The sequence below is a fragment of the Miscanthus floridulus genome, chromosome 10 (genome assembly GCF_019320115.1).
Source record: "Miscanthus floridulus cultivar M001 chromosome 10, ASM1932011v1, whole genome shotgun sequence".
Lineage (NCBI taxonomy): Eukaryota > Viridiplantae > Streptophyta > Magnoliopsida > Poales > Poaceae > Miscanthus > Miscanthus floridulus.
Window position 1 is genome coordinate 69,470,556 of NC_089589.1, and position 10,182 is coordinate 69,480,737.

The following is a 10,182-nucleotide window of genomic DNA, read 5'->3' on the forward strand; positions in this document are numbered from 1 at the left end:
TAATATTAGCAGGGCAAGCCCTTCCATGCAATTTCTTGCTTCGCTCTACAGACGAAAGTGCCAGATATTCAATGCTAATCAGAAGACCTATGGGTTTCGAGAGAAGGTAATTGGAAAAACGATTCATTCCTTTGCTTTCTTTTAGATATATATTCAATAAGATGATCTGACCTTACCTAAAAACTAGATTCATGAAGAAGCCCAAAAAGTGATGGGCTTAGTGCAGCCTAGTTCCTAGCCAGTGTTCAGTTATTTTTTCAGAGCTATCCTCCAGTGCGAGTTCCCTTTAAGCTGCTCTCTATTTAAAGCCAAAGTCACTATTTCTATCTTTCCTGTTATTTCGTACCTAGTAGTATATATATATGGAGAATACCAAAAAGCTATCAATTACGCATAGGAGTTGTATAAAAAAAGGGCCCTGACTTGTTGAAGTGCTTATTTTTAGAGAGATTTACTTTTCTTTCAAAAGGATACATCAACCTGTAGTGAACCGGGCCACCGAGCTTGCTTTTACCGCTCTTACAGCTCTCTCACTTCTTTTTTGGTAGTTTGGCCAGGAAAGAGAAAGAGGAATGTACCCATTTCTATTTATCCATTCTCATAGAAAGTACCCAAAATGTTTTTTAATGTATGGAGCAGGCGTATGAGTTGATATCTTCAAGAGTCAAATCCTTTTCTTGCCCACCCAGCCATAAAAAGAAAAAAATCATTACAAGTGGTCTTCTCAATCTCTAAAATGGAATTGAAAAGCTCCAATTTCGATAATGGTAGTGGGGAAATACCCAGGGAAGAATCATTCTTTGAATCATCCAGATCTATCAATTTGTGAATTCAATAAAAATGGACTGATCCTTGGAATACACCATTATCTTTCGAAGTGCATAGTCAATACTATGTTGTATTCAAAGAAACAAGTCAAAGAGTAAAGGCTTCGCCCTTCAATACCACACTTCCAATCAAAATTTCTATGAGATTGACAAGAAAAAGACATGGTTTGATAGAAACTTTAAGTGGGTATCAAATAAGCTGGAATGAATGGTATCAATTTCTTCTTTTCTATACTGAATCTGCTTCGGTATCTCTTTCTTCCTTCCCTTCTATAAACCAAGCAGTGACTAGCCTCTGGCACTCACTTTCCAAAGCACCAATTTACTTGCTTTCAGAACAACACTAATACCAATTAGGAAAGGGCTAATTTCTAACAAAGTTCTTCTCTTGTTGATTCCTATTTCGTGGTGTAGTGCTTTTCTCCCCTATGCTGCCTATTGGTACTAGTAGAGTCGGATTGGCCTGTAATACAGAACCTATCCTATAGGTGTAACCTTTCGCTCAATACTCAAATCTACAATTGAAGCATCTGAGTCCACATCAATCGAGGATACACGACAGAAGGAAATGTTAGTTCACCTCACCTTCCCCAAGTGTTGGTTTCCTTTACTAATTTTGTTCTCTCTATGCGAACCCTCTCTCTTTCTCGTAAGAATGAGATATAGGTAGGGCTAAAAAAAGAGTCAAATCACAGCATCTCTATAATAAGTAAATGCCCTTTTTCCCTAGAGGTTGTCATAATTATTTGCAATAAAATATTGGCTACAATCGAGGAGGTCTTATCAATGAAATTTCCATTTATACGGGATCTAGGCATAATTCCCAACCCATTCTATATAGAATTCTTTTCATTCTATCACAAAATAACATAAAAACAAAACATTCGATTCTTATAAATTGATCCATATGCTCTAAATGGATAAGAGAGGTATGGATTTTCCGCTCAACTCAAATTGTCTCCTTTTCCTTCTGTTTGGACAAGAAGAGATATGAAATATTTGACTAAGACTGGATTTCATTCCACTTTCCTATTTCTCAACAACAACTTCTCTCATCAACTATTTTGCGTTTTCAAAGTCATTAATTGCCCCATACCCCTTTTATATTTAGATTGTATGGCGTAATGTACCTTATGCTGATAGGAAAATCCGAAGGCTTTAATCTTTTAGAATGAAAACAAGAATTAGAAGAGCAACATGTACGCCAAAAGCACTTAAGCAGATGTAGATCCCTTCTCGAACTGCGGAAAAAAACTCACGATCAGAATGGTATCTATCCGGGCCATGAATCCAGAAAGCGCTGGTTCGATCCCAGCTCATGAGAAAGGGTGGTATGCTAGCAGAAAATAGAAAAGGCTAAAGAGAAGGGTATTTTCTAGGAGTACGTGGCAACCGGCTCAAGACTTTAGTTGATCAATCATGCATCATTTTAATGAAAAGCTTGCTGTCAACGGTAAGAGGGTCTAGTCCTATAAAAGGATGGAGGTTGCACACATGTAGAGAGAAAGCTGCTTACCAACCTCTAGACCATCATGGCATGATTTTGCTGATATAGTTGGATGAAAAATCTCTCACAAGATGCATGCGTATCTTCATCATATCAATCCGCTTCCGCTGTGGCTCTAGGTTAGAAGAAATTTTTTGGACATGTCAAGTCAAAGCAGTCTTGGGTCAAATCTACCAATTAGCTCAGGTCAAATCTACCAATTAAGTAGTCGGATATTAGCTCTCCTTTGACAGGTAATTCTTTACTTACTGCTAGGGAAAGCTCAGGTAATTAAGCTCGGGAATTTCGTTACTGCTAGGCTACCAGCTAGTCACATTTGAAGTAGACTAGTCTAAGGTTCAGATTGCTACAATTCATACGATTTACTTCTTACAACTTGGATCTTCTGCTCTTGGAGTCGGATTGTCAGTCAACCCACTCACTTTCCAAGCCTATCTTTGCCAACACGTTACTAGCTACTGAATCAAACTCGACTACTATAATCTGTAAACTTACTTTTCTTCTATAGTGAAAGACTTGTAAAACAATGAACAATAGTTTGCGGCTGCCCAACCTAACTCTGTTCAACACAACTCTACAATCCGGGTACCCACGGGCGCGCAAGCAAGGTATTCCTTTTCTCGGTAATTGAATCCAGGTCAACTTCTCTTTAGAATAGAATGCTTTCTAGCTCGTGTAATTTCATGTTTTCCTTTCTTCCTGGTAAATAGATCCAGGCAATCTTTTCCTTTCCTACTAGAGAAATATGATCTAGGCAAGCTAACTTTTCCTATTATATAGAGATAAGTCAAAAGAGCCTATATATGAAAAAAGAGCCTGCACGGCAGCACAATTTTAGGAAATTGGGTACCCCTCCCTACTCAAACTGGGCAAGCAAGGAAGGGGAAGTAAGCTTGGAGGACTAGTGTGCGGCATTTAACAACATTTGTAAGTTACTTTCGTTCCAGCTTTCCAAAAAACCATGTCTCGCAGAGCACCAATTAACTCTTTTAGGGCAGTCTCAGGAGTTTATTTATTTGAGCCTCTATCTCGGATAAGATTAGTGCGAGCCACATCCAAATACCTCGGTCAAATTATTTAGTTTATTATTATATTAGGCCATGTGGTCGATCCCTTAGTTCCAGTCATCCAGGCAGGGTTTGTTTGCTCTTTTCTTCAAAGTTTGTTCCATAGCTGCCATTCATCCCTTGTCTCCTATGGGTTTGTCTCTTCAAAAGGTTAGAAATAGTGGTATACTCTGGTTAGCGAAGAGGACAACCGAAGCAAACTAAGAAGAAGTCAAGGTCTCGATTCCATCTATATTAAGTAAAGATGATGTAAAGCTTTTGGTTTTTCATTTTTCAGATAAGTTCATAAGAATATCCTTGGCAAAAAAAAGAAAGAAAGCCGAGCATGACTCCTATCACTTTCTTATTAGTCATCACCACATCGATAGCTCGGTCATCAAGTTGTTTCAAGGATAAAGAAAAAGTTCTAGTGAACTAAGAGGCATGAAAAAAGGGCTTGATTAGTATTATCTAGTAATGCACTTGAGTTGAGTCTTATTGCAATTAAATAGCCAATCAGTTGCATAATGTGTCTCTGTGTGTGTTTGGACTGAACTATAGTTATAATCTTCACCATGAGATGGAATGCAACTAGTCATCTCACATTTTGCATGCAACTACTTCAAAACTCAGTTAGTTAATCCAATGCCAATACCGCAACACATTTCTAGCCACCACTATTTACTTCAGGAGACGACTTACAACAAGTTCGACAATGAAAGCATAGTATCATAATAATATATCAAACTTATCACATCATTATGGTCAAGCCCCTGTGTGTGTGTTCCGCAGGGCTGTGACTGCTGCTTTGATCTATTAATATTGCAATCTGACCAAGCTAGTTTCTTTCATTAAATCAGTACAATGTCGTTGTTCTTTTTTAGGAAACACATTCCACAGTTCTGAATCGTACATACCTCCTCCAGCTACATGATGGACTGGGATACACTCACGGCATCGAGAGGGAGGATATTGTATTGAATGGCGTGTAGATGTCTTTCTTCTCTTGCACATCCTTGTGCAAGCGAATAATCTGTGAAGCGGAATATCAGAGGAAGTCGTCGTGTTTGAGAGTCCTAGATTTCCATTGAGCTAATTAGAGTAGACAGTGAGCACGAACCTCTGGGTTGACTTCTTCAACCTTCTCATTCTTGTTGACAGCGAAGAGCACCTCGAAGAGGACTCCGGCGGTCTGGTGGCCCTTCCCAAGTTGGGCCCAGAAGGCGACATTGGCATGGGACAGGGTGTGGGCTAGGATTAGATTTCTAACGAGTTAGAGCTCTTTCTGGTTTGGAGCTTAAGAATTACCGGTCGGCTTGTTCCCCTTTGTCAAGTGTACGGACATAGTTCTTGTAGTACTGCTGATCTCTACATTTCATCAGGCATAAATTACACAAAGATTGGCCATGACTTAAGGACTAAATAATCTAAACATGCTTTTGTGGATCCTGAATAAAAAGGAGATGCAGTGGATTTCCCTCGATCAATAAACGCACTTAGCACATGTACATATAAAATAGAAAGGAGCAAAGGATGCAGCATATCATTCTATTGAAGTATTACACTACATCTGGAACAACATAATTAATAAATTATGCTTGCATGTTTGTTTCATGACATCTCCTGACAAGTACCAATTTGACCACCTTGGGCATCAGCTAATTATCATCTTATCACACAATTAAAATTATGTTGAATTGGAAATCAAATGAACTGAGGAATCATATCATATAAACTGCAAATACAAACTACAAGTAGGCATACACCATCACAATTCAACCGCATTTATTTTATATGAGCATTTTACAATAACAGATCACTCATACATTGAGATATCAATTAAGCTACTAGTTCTCTTATATTAGCTTGTTTTCCAGCATAGTGTAACTTGAATTCTGAGACTTATAGCCAATCATAGCCATACACTTATCCACCTAGCATTTTATTAAGGCTTCATCAAGCAAGTAATGAAAGCTATATACATTGGTTTCACAGTAGGATGAAAATGGCAAACCATGCAAGGCAAATAAAGGTACGGGGCAAGTCCAGCAAGCAGCTAGAAATGAACTGAAACTAGTCCATTACGGGCGCCATCGCGCGCGCTGGCAACTGACCTGGTTAAGGTGTAAGAATAAAACATGTTTAATCTTTGCATGGAAGCAATATTAGGAGTTTAATGTAGATATGTCATGCACAGAAACTGAAAGATTAGAGCTTTTTGATATGGTGCAGGACACATCTAATAAGAAAGTCATATCACATTTCCGCAACTTATACACACATGGACAGTGTTTGTCGTGTTGTGTATTTAAGTAGCATTTTATAGCTAGAATGATGCCACAGAAAGCACAATGATACATGTGTATTATGGAAAACTTTCGATGAAACTGACATGTACCTGCTCCACAAAACAACAGGTTCAGGGAGCTCAGATTTGCATGGAGTGCATCCCTGAAGTGATGTTTTGCCTAGAACATTGGAAGTAACAGAGAAATAAGATAATCAAACCACCATAGCAGGAAAGGTATCAAAATACAAATATAGTTGGAATATGAGCAGTGAGCACCTTCAACATTAGCATGGCACGGCCAAAAAAATAAAGAGAAACCCACTAGCCCCTTGTAGCATGTGGATGAACCATTTGACATGAAAGGCATCTCCATGTCCATTTCATAAGAAAATCAGAATGGTGGTGCCGCGGCCAAAAAAAGGGGAAACCCATTGACGACTTGTAGGGCAGTTATTCAATTACCTGTACAACAACATGTTTTCTGAAACCATTTAAAACCACAAATGATACTGCTGTAGCAAGCCTGTTGAAAGATGTGGACTCTATGTAAATCATCATATAGTGGCATGAGAATGAGAGGCAGCAGGAAAGGATTGCAATAGCCAATATCCTACTTCTCAGTGATCCATCGGTGTAAGCGACACATGAATAAGTGATAAACAAATGAGCAATAGATTAATTTAGTGGAGGCAGTCAACTAAATAAAATGAAATAGAACAAGACCTGATAAATCTGGGAAGAGGGGGGTGATTTTCAATGGAGAAAGATGATCCTATGATCCCTATGTCCACATACATATATGGAGTGAGTGGTAGGGAGAGACGAACGCATAAGCGTACTGTTTACCTTGGACGGCGTGGCTGAGGTTCGATGGAGGTGCCCGCGCCCATGGAATTAATAAAGCGAAACCTAACTATTTGAACCAAATTAGTAGATCCTGCAGGATAATCTATAAGTGTCAAATGGTTTGAAATTAGATTGGCCCAAAATAACTTTTCCAATGTAGGTGATAGTAGGATAAACCAAAGAACAAATATAAGATGTCTGTTGAAAGGTAGGTACCAAAGAACAAATATAAGACAATAATGATCTGGTAGGCAAGGAAGCTGGAGTTTCCAGATTAACCTTAAAGAACTCTGAATTCTGAATTTATCACAAAGAGAAAACAAAGAGCATTTGTTTGTCTTGCTTAAGCAGAACACTTGATGTGATATTGGTAATCTGAAGGACATTTTAGTACTCAATCTTGATAATTTACATGATCCTAATTAGGAGAGATGGAGAGGAAATCACAAGGAATGTGAGGGGTGGTACCTTGAGGAGCACAAGAAGCATCTAATGGCAATCCTGACACACACTGCTGCAATAGATAGGGAGAAGATCAATAGAACTAAAATCAGCAGGCGGAATATACATGGAAGCAGATACTGCAAACCTAAAACTAATCAATGCACCACATGATCGATCCCTTGGTGAAGTCACCCGATCCCGGTGAGTCCGGCAACTCGTAAAGCAAAATCATGGAGCAAGAAACATTGACAAGGATTCTGAACTTCAATTGACACAAAAAAAATATAGGAACAACGTGCAGGGAACTGACAGGCTCCAAAAAGAACAGACAGAGCATTAAGGCTACAACCCGCCGCTCACATCAACTAATTCCATGGAACGCGCAATGTCAGATTTGTTCCCGTAGGCCTCCTCAGAAAAAGAAGGCAGGCTACTTTGCCTTGGGTGGGACCCAGATCTGTAACAGGTGAGGGAGAGAAGAACCTGTAATAGGAAGACGGAGGAAGGGCCCGCCGGCGATGGAGGTGGGGATACGCCGTAGGGAGACGCTCGGGTGATGGCACAAGGAGACGCTCGTCGATGCACAGGGCCCGACCAATCCAGGACGGCCATCGATGGAGACGCGAAATCCTAGGTCGGTGTGGCCACGGCAGCAGGGGCCGAGCGCCTAGGCCCGGTGCCATGGGGCAGTGCACCATCGGAGCTGAGGCCGGGGCTAGGGCTAGACCGGCGCCACCTATGCCGGTGCGCCGCCCGAGCGGGGTCCGCATCCGCCGATGCGGCGCGGTGCCGCCAACGCACAGGGGAGCAGCGGCGGTGGGGGGCTCGGGGCGAAGGGAAGAGAGAGAGAGGAGGAGGAGGATGCGAGATATTCTGGGAAGAGTCCAGAAGGAGAATCAGAAGTTGCGTGTATATATATGGGTTGGCTGGATTCCGACGAGAAGCCAGAAAAGCCAGAGAGAGAGAAGCCAGAGAGGAATAGAAAAGAGGTCAGGAGAAGGCAAGGAGAAGCCGCTTATGGTAAAATCCGCTCGAAGCAATCTGGATCGTTCACTGTGAGATCTGACTGGCCAACATAATTTAGGGCGGCATGGCAGATGATTCTGGCAGCCAAAGTAAACTCGTTTGATAAGAGTAGATGAATTAAACTAACTGAAGGAAACACTACATACGCTAGAGCATGCAAAATACATGGAGCCATGGAGATTGCGTCTCATCTTCTCAAGTCGTTGGAGCAGAGCCATCTCGCCGACTCCGCGATCGATAGAATTCTGATCCAGCCGGTGTGCCTTCTCGAATGTGTAGAACCGACTTTGAAACCCGCATCCTCGCTAAGGAGTGCCTACGTACTTTCTTCATAGATGAAAGATCAGGGTTGCTTTCATAGTTCTTTTTTGATTCTCCTATGCGTATTTTTATTTCTCCATTCAACATCAATTAGTAGCTTGGCTTGATTCAATTCATCCAATTTTTCCATTGGAAGATCTTCAAGTTTTAAATTAATTAATTCATCATTTTTTATGGTATCAATCCTATCATTAAGGAATTTAGTATAATAGGGACTATTTTGCTCATCTCGCCGCAAACTTTCCAGAACCATACGCAATATATTTGGACAATACTCTTTACCGCTTTGTGTGTTTCGTATTGTATTTCCTAGAAGTATCATCTTTCCAAAGTATTTTGCCATTAACTGGGCCACTTAAACGTCTAAGCTCTTCTAGTATGTTCTCCTTTTTTGAAAAAATATCATTTGTTAAGTCTGTTTCTTCCCCTGGGCTCAAGGACCCTAGAAGGATACAAAGTAGTTAAGTTGAAAAATATAATGTATTTGCCACTCAGAGGAGGACAGGTAGAACTCCTAGGTTCTCCCCGATCCACTAAAGGGCCAGTGGGTGTCAGGATGAATTGAAGGCTTAATGACTACCTCAGCCCCAACAGGGTTAAGGGAGGGCCCGCTACCTGAAGCTACTGGAAAGCCAGAGGAGTGAACTAAAGAGCCTCGACCCACCATATTATAATTAAAAACATCACTCATGAAAGTAGGATTGGAAGCAACCCAATCCTCTGCATACCCGGTCAGCGAGTAACAAGAAGGTGGCACAATTGACGGTAGGGGGGCGGTCCACTCTTGTGGGGCTGGCGTTGGCATCCCCTAAACTACTTGAGCTGCCCCTCTTGTGGTTGTGGTACACTCTCGGCACCTTTTCTATAAATTTGCAAGTAGTTGGCCACTACAGGGAGAAGTTCTGATCCTAACTCCATCCAAGAAGACACTTTTCTGGAGTGGATTATTATTCCAATGGGGGACTTCTCCATACAAAAAGAGAAATGGGAACGAGACTTCTTGTTGATTCTTTTCCGTTCAAGAATCACTATTTTCGTGATCGAATGACGAAATAGATATATGAACCGTATAGGATCATTCGTAGGGATGGGATAATTGATTCTTTTATAGTATTCGCATGGGATCGTAGAATCAACTAAGGATGCAATAGGTATTAGTGATCGATCAGCTTCTAGTATGACCAATGACTTTCTATCTGGATGAAGAATAACCACACAATTAGGTTGTTGGTTCAACCCAAAATTGATTTGATTCTTTCTTGAACAGAATTTCTTAGGATTAGCATAAGAATTGGTCAAAAAGCCCCGATCTTCCATTGAGAATCATTGATATAGCTCCACATTTTTTCCATTATCGAATATATAAAGAAATGATTAGTCTTTAAAAAGAAGGAATGACCTTTTTACGAATGAGGGATCCTATAAAATGAATAGCATTTCGTAAACAAATCAGTATCTTGTCTGAATCGAGAATAGCAATTCCATTTCTAAAACCATAGATATAGACTTTCAAATGGGTAGCTGCTACCCGACTGGCCGAGATGTGCATTCGTACAAAGTAATTTAGTATAGGCAGTTGAAAGGATTGTCATTTCTGATTTTTGTTTCTGGAGATACAGGTGGTAAGTTAGAAATGAAAATAGGTTAGCAGCTGATCTTCTAACCACTCAGAGTAAGTGTCAACATCAAAGAAAGGTGATGACTTAACCAGTAGTTCAAAAGCACAAAAGTGGGAAGTTATTCCTTAGCCAAGCAAAAGTATACCTACACAACCAGATAATTGATATGCTTGTTTGTTACTTGACATTTGGAGCAGGAAGCGTGGGTTTCAGTAGTCAAGCTAGGAGAAGGAATTATTACCCAAGAAAGATCTAG

General features: G+C 40.5%; 1 pseudogene; it reads right to left on the reverse strand.

The window, feature by feature from the left end:
* Window positions 1-4,329: 4,329 nt before the first annotated feature.
* On the reverse strand, window positions 4,330-9,899 carry LOC136488817 (small ribosomal subunit protein uS2m-like; annotated as a pseudogene).
* Window positions 9,900-10,182: the final 283 nt, after the last annotated feature.